This window comes from Lutra lutra, chromosome 14 (genome assembly GCF_902655055.1).
Source record: "Lutra lutra chromosome 14, mLutLut1.2, whole genome shotgun sequence".
Classification (NCBI taxonomy): Eukaryota; Metazoa; Chordata; class Mammalia; order Carnivora; family Mustelidae; genus Lutra; species Lutra lutra.
The window spans coordinates 38,484,044-38,497,113 of record NC_062291.1 but is presented as its reverse complement, the minus strand read 5'-3'; the positions used below and the strand labels follow the sequence as shown (position 1 = coordinate 38,497,113).

The window sequence follows — 13,070 nt, the reverse complement described above, 5'->3', positions numbered from 1 at the left end:
TCTATCAACAAAGCCTCCGCTGTTAAAACAAAAATATGATTTATATACATTCCATATGGCACCAGAGCGCCTAAAGAAAAGAATTATCATTTTGCTTTTTTTACATCAAGTGGCTGGTGGACCTCTCACTGTGCAGATAAATGCAGACCATGTGTTTGTGCTGAAGCCCAAACCCCAACAACATAATTCATTTATTTATTTCTGCACAATCAAGGAGGCCAGCAGGGCTGACATGCCACGGTTGTTTGAATGGAGAGTGGAACGAGGGGCCGACTCCTCAGCAGCGGCGCCCTGTGTGCCATGAGACGGGCGGTCTGGCTCTGCTCGTCTCCTCTTCAGCTGGCTCACCCCACAGAGTGGGCTGGGCAGCCACCCCAGCGTCTCCAGAGTGGCCCCTGCCTGCCGGACCAACCCAGGCAATGAAAGACCCAACTCTATCCTCACAGGTCAGGCCGGGGCATTGGCCCAGCCAGGGCAGGCCCATTTCCGGGACACTGGGTTGAAGGCCCGGCCCTTCCTAAGAGGGCTTTTGAAGTAATGATAACACCCGTCCTCATCTTTGGATTGTTCTTAGCCTAGACCAGTCAAGGAGGCAGACCAGGACAGGAAAACCTGCCCAGTTTGGGCCTTTCTGACTTGGCATTGGTGGCCCTCAGCTCAGGATTTGGGCTTTGGTTTCCCCTTCCTGCAAGAGTAGGGATGGAGGTGGGAAAGTTGTGAGTTAACCAGGAGGTCCCATGAGGGGGGCTAGAAGCCCTGTGATCCTAGGTGTGATACCTCCAGCCCTTGGCTGCCATTACTGTTGTGTGTAGCACTGGTGGTCCGTTGTCTGGGGGAGTCGAGGCGATGGCCCTGGAGGCGGTGGGAAGGATGGGCGGGAAGAGTGGGGCTGAGATGAAGGACCGACTACATGCATGGGCTCACCCAGGGCGTCCCCAGCCATGGGATTAGAGCAGGGCTTTTCTCTCAGTCCTTACCCTCTCTACCCACCTAATTTACATTACATAGGCAATTCCTAGATAAAAATCCTTTATGTGAAAGGACAAATTGTGCTGGAGTCTCTTCTATCACTTTAGCAAAGGATGCCTTGATCAAAAAATTCCTTCAGCTCCCTATGTGCCCAAAGACCTCAACTCCACAGAACTCCAGGCTCAGACCCAGCACACAAATAAGGATATTGTGGTTTTTTTCTTTTCTTTCCTTTTCTTTTCCTTTCTTTTCTTTTCTTTTTTCAATGGCTTCTTTAATCCAGGCTGCTATTCCCCTGCCTGGATGAAACTGAATGCAGGCTAAATGGAGTTGGCAGGGGAGGTCTGTGTGGTGGGACTGAGAGGCATGCCCCAAAGCCAGATGTAGCCTTGTGTCTCCCACAGCTCTCGTGTTCAACACAAGGAACCCAGACCCCAGGATAAAGGACTGTCACCAAGAGAGCTCTTCTGGCTCATTCATCTGAGCTCTGGTGGTTTCCTCCAGCAGGGAGTTACCCACAGGCCCAGGCACGAGGTCTGAGACCTGGGCTCTGCTTCCTTTTGTTGATGGAACATGGTCTTGGCAGGGCCCTACCGCACATGGGGCACTTGACATGCGTATGTTTTGATTTTGTGGTGCCTGCATGGAAACTGGAGCTGCCTGTCAAGAAAATTAATAAAATGGATGTGACGCTGATTCCTCAGTGTTATTACCGAGCAGGGAGAAAGAACTTCTGTCCAACTCTTCTCAAGACCCTGCAGGGCCTCACCTCTGGAGCCAAGGACGTCCCCTCCAGCCTAGCGAATCCCACTGCCAAGTTCCTATTTAGGAAGAGCCTGTGGAAGAGGCCTGGCTGGGCCCTGGTGTAACTGAAAACACATTTCCCTCCTAGGGTTATGTTACCGTGTCATTTCTGCCCGGGGCCAGGTCCCCCGTGTTCGGAGGTAGCTCTCTGAACATGGCCTCTTGACATTCAGGTGGTCTTTGTGTTGGAATTTGCTAAGGCACGTGACCAGGAAATATTAAGGTTTCCCTGCATCTATTGTTTTCAGTTAAAATAAGGACTGCCGGAAGCATGTGTTCCCCATTCTGTGGAATCACGCTGGTGCACTGACCCTCCAGATCCCCGATCCTTGTCTCCTTCAGGTCATGATAAACACCTTGATGATGGTCTCCTCACAAGTTTTATATATTATCTCCTGTTATCGAGGTCACGGCATCTTTACTCATTTTTATTGGGCGGGGGGGGGGGGCAGATGGAAAAGGAAATCTAGAAATGATGATCGTTGCCAGAAAATTGCTTCCTGCCCCAGTGTCCCCCATGTCCTCCAGCAGAGAATTCATTAGTACTTCCATAGGGACAGGAGGGCCTCGAGGATGGAGGGAGGTGGGATGAGGCTTTGGCCGATTCCATCCCTTGAGAACACTTAGTGTTTCTGGAAGCCAGAGGTGGAGTGTGTGCTCAGCCTCTCACTTGCCCTGGGCAGGTACAGCATCTGTTTCTTGGTTCTGAAGAATACATTGTACTCTATATATATATCACAGGCAGAAGCACAGTGGCCGCCTACGGGGACTTTAGTGTCCATGAGACCGAAAGCCAAGGCTGAAAGGGAGGATAATAAAGCTTAGCAAGAGGGAGGGGCTCCTGCTATCCAGGGGTTCCAAGGGACCCAGGCCAGTGGTACCAGCAAAATATGGGGAACACTTGTGTGTCCCCTTAGCAATATCACTTTCAAAGGCCCTTACCCCTGGGCCTCATTGCCCCCTTGAAAACCTGGTTCCCATGTTGGCTATGTCATCTCTGAATTGATCTAAACTTTTGGAGCATCTGTATTTTTAGCCCACATCTTTGGGGTAAGGAATTCAAGTGTGCTAACTACTGTTAAAGACTTTTTCCTGGCTATTCGTATGTAATTTGCTCTGCTTAACCTTCAAGGCATGGCCTCTGAAGTTTCTGGCATGCTGGGATTTAACAAATCCATGATAACCTGATAGCAAATAACTTCATGAAAGAGGCACAGGTTGGCCACTCAGGGGTCCTCGGACCCCACAGCCTATTACTAATGCTAGGGTAAGCATTTTCTCCAGCAGCACCAAGTTTTTGCCCTGAGTTCCTCCAGGGAGGGAAGGCAATGGTCCTGGTTCCTGAGACTAGTCTGTATCTCCACTGTCAACCAGGTGTGGAATATCCTGTGTATTTACTGCTATCTGATCTCCTACCACCTGCCTGTCAGGTTCAAGTGAGAATCTTCCTAAGGTCTTATGTAAAGACCAAGATAATGAACTTGTTTATTTAACCTCTCTGCCATTGCCTTGCTCCTGAGTCCCTGAGTAAGTGGCCACACTTACCCTCCACTTGGCTTCCTCCTTTCAATGTATTTTAAGATCCATTGATTTTTTTTTTCCCCTGGGTTTAGAATTTTAGCATGTAATACTTTAGTTTCTCTTCAGCATGTGTGGTTTCATGTTGAGGCTTGACCTGCCATCTTTGTGAATTGTGCTATTATTCTTACTAGGATTAGCTGTCCTGGGCATGATAAATTGTATGTGTGGGTGTTGTGTATAATTTAGAGAGTGATTAACTCTTTTTTTTTTTTTAAAGATTTTATTTATTTATTTGACAGAGAGAGATCACAAGTAGACAGAGAGGCAGGCAGAGAGAGAGAGAGAGAGGGAAGCAGGCTCCCTGCTGAGCAGAGAGCCCGATGTGGGACTCGATCCCAGGACCCTGAGATCATGACCTGAGCCGAAGGCAGCGGCTTAACCCACTGAGCCACCCAGGCGCCCGAGAGTGATTAACTCTTAACATTTCTTTTCAGTCTGTACTGACTCTTCAAAATTTAGCAGATTTAAATTATTCTCAGGATTGCTGAGCATTTTAACTTTGCTAAGCTACCGTTTGAGTGTGTGTATGCGTGTGTGTGTGCACACACACACACATACACACACCCTGGTACATAGCATGTACTCTGTAATTATTTCTTGTGGGTGAAATGTTACTTGATATCGATCACAACATGGTCTTCTCTGTCACCTTTTCTATTTCTGAATGAGGAAGCTATAGGAAAACCAGGTGTGTGTTATTCAGAGTGTATCTTGGCTGAGGTGGACCTTGCTGGACCTGAAAACCACTTGCTCATTATTGATATTATCTCATTAAGATAAACTTTCAGCAATACATAGTCCTAGCTAGCACAATTTGTAGGCCAGGGAATCATTTTAATTCCTTTATTTCGGTGATGTTTATGTGCATCTGTGTCATTTTTTATATGCGTGTATAAAAACAATATGGTTTAGGAGCTGGAAATATAAATCAAGACTCTAATAATAGCTGAACTATCTTGGGTTCTAACCCTGTGCCAAGTCCTAGGCTAAGTGCTTTATAGACATCAGTCATTTAATTCTCACAATGACTGTACCCACCACTGGCACTATTATACCCACTTTCCGGTGGCAGATACTGTGGGTTGTGAGAAATTCAGTAACCTACATGAGGCCAGAACACCTGGAATTGACAAACCCACATGTCAAACCAAGCAAATTGGTTCCAGGTCTTTGAGTATACCAGGAGGAAATACGGTAGGGGCACCTGGGTGGCTCAGTTGGCTGAGCATCTGCCTTTGGCTCAGATCATGATCCCCGGGTCCTGGGACTGAGCCCTGGATCAGGCTCCCTGCTCAGCTGGGAGTCTGCTTCTCCCTCTGCCCCTCTTCCACCTTGTTTTTTTTGTTTGTTTGTTTGTCCCCCCCCCCCAAAGAAATAAATAAAATATTTTAAAATAAGAGGAAATACGGTAAGGGGGAAACTTAGCTAGTGCCAGAATCTTTGCTTTCTGTGGTTAGACATGGTTGCTTCGATAGAGATTCCCTGGGCACCTACTGTATTCCAGGCAGGATGCTAACCACACTGACATTCTCATGGCTAGCAGGCACTCATAAGCTTCAGGAAGCTTCTGTTATGACTGGGATGCATGGGCACCCTTTTTGCAAGATGCATTCTCTGGGTCTTGCTGGCCTTTCTCTCCAGCCAGCTCTATAAAGGGCAGAAGTCACTGCATTAAAACATGTGAACCTAGGCTGGGATGAATCGGGATAAGGAAATTACCAGGTTTTTCCAGAAGGAAGTGACATTACTTGCTGCTGTATTCAAGGAGTAAAGCTAATTGGCTTCAGTAGGTGCCTCTGGGAGAAAATAAACAGTTCTTCTTGGCTGATGGGTGTAAACTCTGCAGACCTGAGGTGTTCATCCACGTGAGGGAGACATACAAGCAACAAGGCTCAGCCCAGTGTGGAGTGGGCTGGAGGTGGGTGACGGGATCTCTGAAAGGGGGCCAGGGCTGCAACTGATAAGGGTCAAGGTGGCTTTCTGATTCTGGGAGGGGATGCTGCTGGTGCCAGGGTAGAGGGTTTCTCCTGCAAAGTAAATCTACATAGCATAAGTGAGATAGTGAGAGGCCATCTGATGCTTATTTCATATCCACAGGTGATGTCATCCTAATCACAACTTGTCGTGAGAGTGAACTTCTGTAGATATGATACAAATATACTCACTTGCCATAATGTTTATTCTCTTAAGTCCTATATATAGAGGGTTCCCAAATTTGTATCTCCATCTGGAACCTCCCCCCGAACGCGATGTCATCTATCTAACTGCCATTCAACATCTCTATTTGAGTTTTGCATCTCATCTGAGGCCTGGCATACCCAGAATTGAATTCCCGTTCTTTGTCTGGAGACACTGGCGATGCCATTCTTCCCATTGCTCAAACGAATATATTTGGAGCCATCCCCAGCTTCTTTCTTTTTCTCATGCACCTCGTTCAATCCAGCAGGAAATCCTCTCAGTTCTGACTTTCCAAGTTTCTGACCACTTCCGTTCTTCCTGTCAGATCCAAACCACCATCCTTTGTCCTCCTTGAGCATTACATAAGCCTCCTGACTGGCCTCCCTGCTCTGCTTTTCTCCCTCTCCCACTCCGGTCTATCCTCAGTAGAGCACCCAGAACAATCCTTCACAAGCATGAACCAGATGCTCTCACCCCTCTGCATAAATCTCTCCATGGTGTCCTATCTCACCAGGAAAAAGTTCTTATGATGATCTCTAAGTCTGAAGCAATCCTCGCCGGCCTCATCTCCTAAGTGCTCTTCTGCTCCTTGCCGTCAGCTGCACCCCTTTGGCTAGTCTTTAGGGTTACACACTTGCTATTCCTCTGGCTGAAACACTCTTCCCCTAGTAGCTTTCTGGTTTCCTTCTATCAGATCCCCCATGTCTTTGGTTTGTGTTAATTTCGGAGTGAGGTCCTTCTCTAAACCATTAGAGTTGCATTTTTAAAAGGGCTTAACAGGGCCACCTGGGTGGCTCAGTGGGTTAAGCCTCTGCCTTCAGCTCAGGTCATGATCCCAGGGTCCTGGGATCGACCCCCATATCGGGTTCTCTCCTCAGCAGGGAGCCTGCTTCCCTTCTTCTCTCTCTGCCTGCCTCTCTGCCTACCTGTGATCTCTGTCAAATCAATCAATAAATAAAATCTTCTGAAAAAATAATAAAAGGGCTTAACAACAAATCTTTAATTGAAGTAGAATATATAAACATAAAAGTATACGTCTAACAAATGGGCAGCTTATTAAATATTCACAAACTCAGAACTCCCTTTTAACCAGGACCCAAGTTAAGAAGCCATACGTTATCAGTACCTCAGGGGCCCGTTTACTGAAACATCAGTGTATGTGTGGGTCTGTTTCGAGGCTCTCTTGGGGAGAACTGGCATCTCCACAGCGTTGAGTTCTACAGTCTAATGTGGCATATCTCTAATAGAGAGATGCTTTGCCATTCAGCAGTTTTCCTGGCAAATGCAGGAGAATCAAGAAGAAGCGACTAAGCTCATACATTTTTCTGGGGCTCCCGGGAGTCCCTACAGGGAGGAGATGTCCCATTTCACCACAGTCTCCAGCAAGGATTTAGAGGTTCTCCTTGACTTCATGGGGTGAAGAACGTTTCCATATGTAAACACATCAGAATCATATTTTCAAGATTTATATCACTCTCCGCTCCACAACCTGTGTATCTATGTCCTCATCTACATTCCTGGCTTTGATTTCCTACGTGGCTTTATGGCCTCATTTATTGCCTCCTTTCTCTGAGACAGTGTCAACACTGTGAAGCCTAGAGCTCCTTGCTCAATCCCCAGTGCCTGGAGCAGCACCCGGTGCACATGGTCCTCAAGAAATCCCTGTTGAAGAAGTAAATGAATCAGCTGGTCTCAGCCTCGCCTGGCCAGCCTTGATTACACAGACAGCTGGGTGGGGCCAGGACAGCAGCGACAATTTGGGGGTGATTTTGGAGCTGAAAACCTCTTCCATTGCTACCGTACGTAGTTCCCTTGCCACATTAAAAAGCTTGGACTCCATGTGGAAACTTGAAATACAGAGCTTGGCGAGGATGCTCGGAGGCTGGTTACTTTGGGTTATAAACCATTTCGACTGCCAGAAAATCCAGTCAGTATGTTGTTTAAATTCACAAATCAAAATAAACACCCATGCACCGAAAGGAATTGGCTAAGCCTCAGTATCCCATTTGGGTCAACATCATTGAGCATCTTCTTTTTCCCTCCGTGATGCTCATCGGACCAGCGGCACCGCCTGCCTCCCCGGGCAGAGCCATTCACCCCACTCCAGATGACGAATGCCCACCTGAGAGACCAGCTCTCCCAAAAATGATTTCGAATGAACAGAGAATTAATCCATGAACTATTAACAGGGATTTCGTTCCCCTCTGGCCCTGGTAATTTCTAGAACATTGAATTAAAGAGTTCTTAGACCTTTACAAATTCTCAAGGCAAACATTATTAGCAAAGAGAAGCCCATACAGCATGTTAGAAGATTGCCAGAAAATGTCAATGGAATTTCTGAATAAAATAAAAGAGGCTTATGCTCCCCCTCCCCATTTTCTCCCCTTTTCCCCCTCCCTGCTCCCCCTAACTTGATTAGAAAGTCATTTCATGTGTCTTATATGTTTGGTCAATCAAAGGCAAACGTACATGATTGATGGTGACAGGGAACACATTTAACTCATTACTCTTTACTTTGCAGCAAAATGATTTGTGTAAACTGTCTGCCTAGCATTAAAGGTAAAACAAACTTAGAAACCCCAAAATGTTAAATTTTTGTCTAATATTTTCCTTTTGGTTTTATAGCCGTAATCACATATGGATTCTTTTATTTGGCTCTTGGCACAGACTGAACAAAAGGGGAAGGCAGCACCAAAAAATTACATAACATGCAGACAGAGCGCCGTGCTCCATGAGGACCGGAGCACAGGAACTGCAGTGGCCGGGATTTAACCACGAACACCGGGAGAAGCTGCCTCTCACCCTGCCCTTATCAGCTGGCAGGATATGGTCAATAATGTGAAATAAGGCCCTCTCGATAAAGTCGCAAATGTCAAAAAGATCTCTTTTTGGAGACCAGCCGCCTTTAATTAATTGCACGCATTTCTGAGTACACCTGGGCATTCACAGGCTGCGTCTTCCTGGCCTCCCCCACATTCAAAGTTCTAATTGTGGGTGCCACCCACCATTGGTGATTTTTCAAGCAAAAGTCTCAAAATGCTATTAAACCGTTAAGAATACATCTCAGATTCCATCGTTAAATCTTTTAGTAATCATTGCCCTCCCGTGATCCCGGATATTAAGTCGATGCCCAGAACAACAAGGAGGACCCTAGCATTTTGAAGCAACCATTCTACATTTCAGGGATGCCAAGCAAAGAACCACCATTGATTTGATACAATGGGCATTTTGTCAAGAACTCTAAGATTATAATAGTATCCCAAGTTTGCCAAGAACTTTACACTTTATAAGATACATTTTTTAATTAAAGATTTTTATTTATTTATTTGACAGACAGAGATCACAAGTAGGCAGAGAGGCAGGCAGAGAGGGGTGGTGGGAAGTAGGCTCCCCACTGAGCAGAGAGCCCGATGTGGGGATCGATCCCAGGACCCTGGGATCATGACCTGAGCTGAAGGCAGAGGTTTTAACCCACTGAGCCACCCAGGTGCCCCTAAGATACATGTTTTTACTTAAATTACTTTTTATTTGACTAGATACACAAGCATTTTATTGGCTATCATTTGGCAAGGGGTGCTTGATGCCAAGGATCTGGCATTTTGGACCCTTCCTTGTGTGTAGAGGAGGAAGAAATAGGGAAAGGGGAAACGAGGATGACTGACTTCCAGGAAGATCGTTGGCTTCTCTGCTCGGTGCTTTCCCTGCTATTACACGTTGGTTCCCTGAGAGAAGTGTCTTGATAGAGACATGGCTTGGCTTTGTATTCAAACCAGTACTTTCTAAGAACGGAAATCACTTTGCGGTATTTGTAAAAGTAGTATCCTCAGTTTCCCCAACCGTGCCAAACTACATGATATAAAAATGAAGGTCTTTTTCAAAGGTAGAAAATACCTAGGTCTACCCCATTCCCTCCATGGTGCGTTGGCCTTTTTCAGACCGGGGTAGTACTATCCTCCCTAGACCTTAATGCCTTGTTTTATGAGAGACTTTGTTGCCCAAGTGCTGTGGCAGAGCAGGGGAGGGAGAGGATGCCGGGTTTGTGGAGCGAGGAATGAGTGGGTCAGCATGCAGTGTGCTGATTTCCAGCAACACAGGTGGTATCAGTAAACAGGGTGTGAGGTCCAGAGGGGTTAAAAGTGATGATAAAAGGAAGAAAGGAAAATTTTTAAGGGGAAAAAGGATAATTAGTCCTAATCTTTGAAGGTTCCTTCTGATCAAAGTAAAAGTATTTAAGTAACTCAAACTGCTTGGGCATGGAGGTGGGGCTCTGGATTGTTGTCCTCAAGATTGGTACATAAATCCACATGCATTAACCTAGGCTTTCTTCTGGCCATTTTCCATTACAGTAAAATGCTTATTAAAGTATGTGGTCCCTAGGGCGCCTGGGTGGCTCAGTGGGTTAGGCCTCTGCATTTGGCTCAGGTCATGATCTCAGGGTCCGGGCATTGAGTCCTGCGTTGGGCTGTCTCCTCAGTGGGGAGCCTGCTTCCCCCTTTCTCTCTGCCTCTCTGCCTACTTGTGATCTCTCTCTCTGTTAAATAAATAAAATCTTAAAAAAAATACGTGGTCCCACTAAGATTTAGAAGTAATTTTAATTGTCCAGCTATCTTGTTCTTTAATTTTATTCATTTATAGTGAAATCAATGTGTGTGTACACAGCTCTGTACATTTTAACACATATGTTGAGTCATGCCACCACTACCAGAGTCAGGATACAGAACAGTTTCAGTATCCCCCAAATTCCCTCACCCTCTCACTGTGCCTTCATATCCTCCCTGTACCCCTAACCCCTGACAAGCACTGATCTGTTCTCTGTCACTATCAGTATGTCATTTTGAGAATGTCTTGTGAATAGAATCATACAGCATATAACCATTTGAGACTAGTTTTTTCCATTAAATACAATTCCTTTGATTCATCCAGGTTTTGTATTGATAGTTCATTCTTTTCTTTTTCTGAATAATGAGGCATTTTATGGAAGTGCCGCAGCTTATCCATTCATTCCTTTATTTATTTTTATTTTTTTAAGTGGGCTCTGTGCGTGGATCCCAGCATGGGGCTTGAATTCACAAGCCTGAGATCAAGACCTGAGATAAGATCGAGAGTTGAATGCTTAATTGGCTGAGCCACCCAGATGCCCTTGTTTATCCATTCACTTAATGGCATGTAGGTTGCTTCCAGTTTGGAGAGATGATGAATAGAGCTGATCTAAGCATTTGTGTAGAAGTTTGGGTGCACCTGAAGTTTCAGTTTCTCTAGAGGAAATGCCTAGAAGTAGGATTGTTGGATTAGAGGGTAAGCATGTTTACCTTTTTTTTTTTTTTTTTTAGATTTTATTTATTTGACACAGAGAGAGAGAGATCACAAGTAGGCAGAGAGGCAGGCAGAGAGAGAGAGGGAAGCAGGCACCCCGCTGAGCAGAGAGCCCGATGTGGGGCTCGATCCCAGGACCCTGAGATCATGACCTGAGCCGAAGGCAGAGGCTTTAACCCGCTGAGCCACCCAGGCGCCCCAGCATGTTTACCTTTAAAAGAAATCACCAAAGGGTTTTTCCAGAATGGTTGTCCATCTGTCATTCTTATCAGTTTGTGTGAGAGCTCCTGTTGTTCTGCATCCTTGTCTACACTTAGTATTATCATTATTTTTATTTTAGCCATTCTAGTGGGTGTGTAGGATATATTGTTGTGGTTTTAATATGTATTTCCCTAATGACTAATGATGTTAAACATCTCTTCAACTGCTAATTTTTCATCTGTCTTTTTTGGTGAAGTGTTTGGCCCATGTTTAAAAATAGGCTTTATTTTTTTAAGCAGTTTTAGGTTTATAGGGAAATTGAGTGGAAGTACAGAGATTTCCCATATATCCCCTGCCCCACACATGCATCCCCCATTACTGACATGTACCACCAGAATGGTACATTTGTTAACTGATGAATCTTCCTCCCCACTGATCCCTGGCTAACACAGATGTTTTACATGTCCCATAGTTTTGCCTTTTCCAGAGTTTTACATAGTTGGAACCACGTAGTATATAGCCTTTCCTGATTGGCTTCTTTCACTTAGTAATGTGCTTTTGACATTCTTATATGGCTTTTCATGGCTTGATAGCTCATTTCCTGTTAGTGCTGAATATTCTGTTGTCTGGATGTACCATAATTTATTCATCCATTCACCTATCTAAGAACATCTTGGTTTCTTCCAAGTTTGGGCAATTATGAATAAAGCTGATATAAACAAGCATGTGCAGGTTTTTATATGGACATAAATTTTCAACTCTTTTGGATAAATACCAAATAGAACGATTGGTGGATTGTGTGGCAAAAATATGTTTAATTTTGTAAGAAGCTGCCAAACTGTCTTCCAAACTGACTGTACCATTTTGCATTCCCACCAGCAATGAATGAGAGTTTCTCTCGCTCCACATCCTTGCCAGCATCGGGTGTTACATTAGTGTTTGGCCCATTTAAAAAATTGGGTTGTTTGTTTTTTACTGTTGAATTTAAGAGTTTGTTATTCGTTCTGGATATCTTGATAGATTTGTAAATATTTTCTCCCTGTCTGTATCTTGAGTTTGCATTTTGTTAACACTGTCTTTCCTGGATAAAAGTTTTTAATTTTGAAGATTTGGGGTTTTCTATAAATGTTAAATATGGAGTTTCCATATGACCCAACAATTCCATTCCCAGGTGTCTACCTAAGAGAAATGAAACCATGTGTATTAATTTTCCATAGTTACTATAATAAATTACCAAAAAATTTAGTTGTTTAAAACAACACAAATGTTTTTCTCTTCTTTTTCTGGAGGCCCAACGTGTAAAATTAGATTCACTGAACTAAAGATGTTCATAGGGCTGGTTCCTTCTGGAGGCTTTAGGGGAGAATTTGTTTCCTTGATTTTCTAGTTTATGGAGGCTGCCTGCATTTCTTGGCTTGAAACACCTTCCTCATCATTCCTCTAGCTTTTGCTTCCAATGTCCCATTTGCTACTTCCTCTTCTTTCATCAAATTCCCACCTGCCTCCTTTTTATAAGAACACTTGATGTTACAATTATGGCCATCTTGCGTAATATAGAATAACATCCCATCCCAAGATCCTTAAACTTAACCTCATCTGCAAAGTCCTTTTTGCCATGCAAGGTAACATTCACAGGTTCCAGGTATATCTTTGGGAGCCATTATTCAGTCTACCACAATCTATTCTTTGGCTTCAAAAGTCTATATCAATCCTACATGCAAAATATATTCATTCCACATTTTTATTATTTTTTAACTTCTTAGTTTAAAAAAAAAAACTTATTTGAGAGAGAGTGAGGGAAAGGGTAAAGGGGAAGGGAGACAAAAAGACTCCCACTAAGTGGGGCTCCATCCCAGAACCCTGAGATCATGACCCATGTGAAATCGAGTCAGATGCTCAACTGACTGAGCCACCAAGGAGCTCTCACCTGATATTTTTAAAAGTCTCAGCCCTGTGGGACTGATTCAAGTTCAGAACCCCATCTAAATATCAACTCAAAAGCCCCAAATTTTATCATTAAAATT

At 44.5% G+C, this 13,070-nt stretch overlaps 1 protein-coding gene across 29 annotated transcripts in view; it reads left to right on the top strand.

Annotated features, from left to right (window-relative positions):
• The window catches only part of KCNMA1 (potassium calcium-activated channel subfamily M alpha 1), a 729,891-nt gene that overhangs the window by 535,671 nt on the left and 181,150 nt on the right, over positions 1-13,070 (top strand). The gene's annotated exons all lie outside the window — the stretch shown is intronic.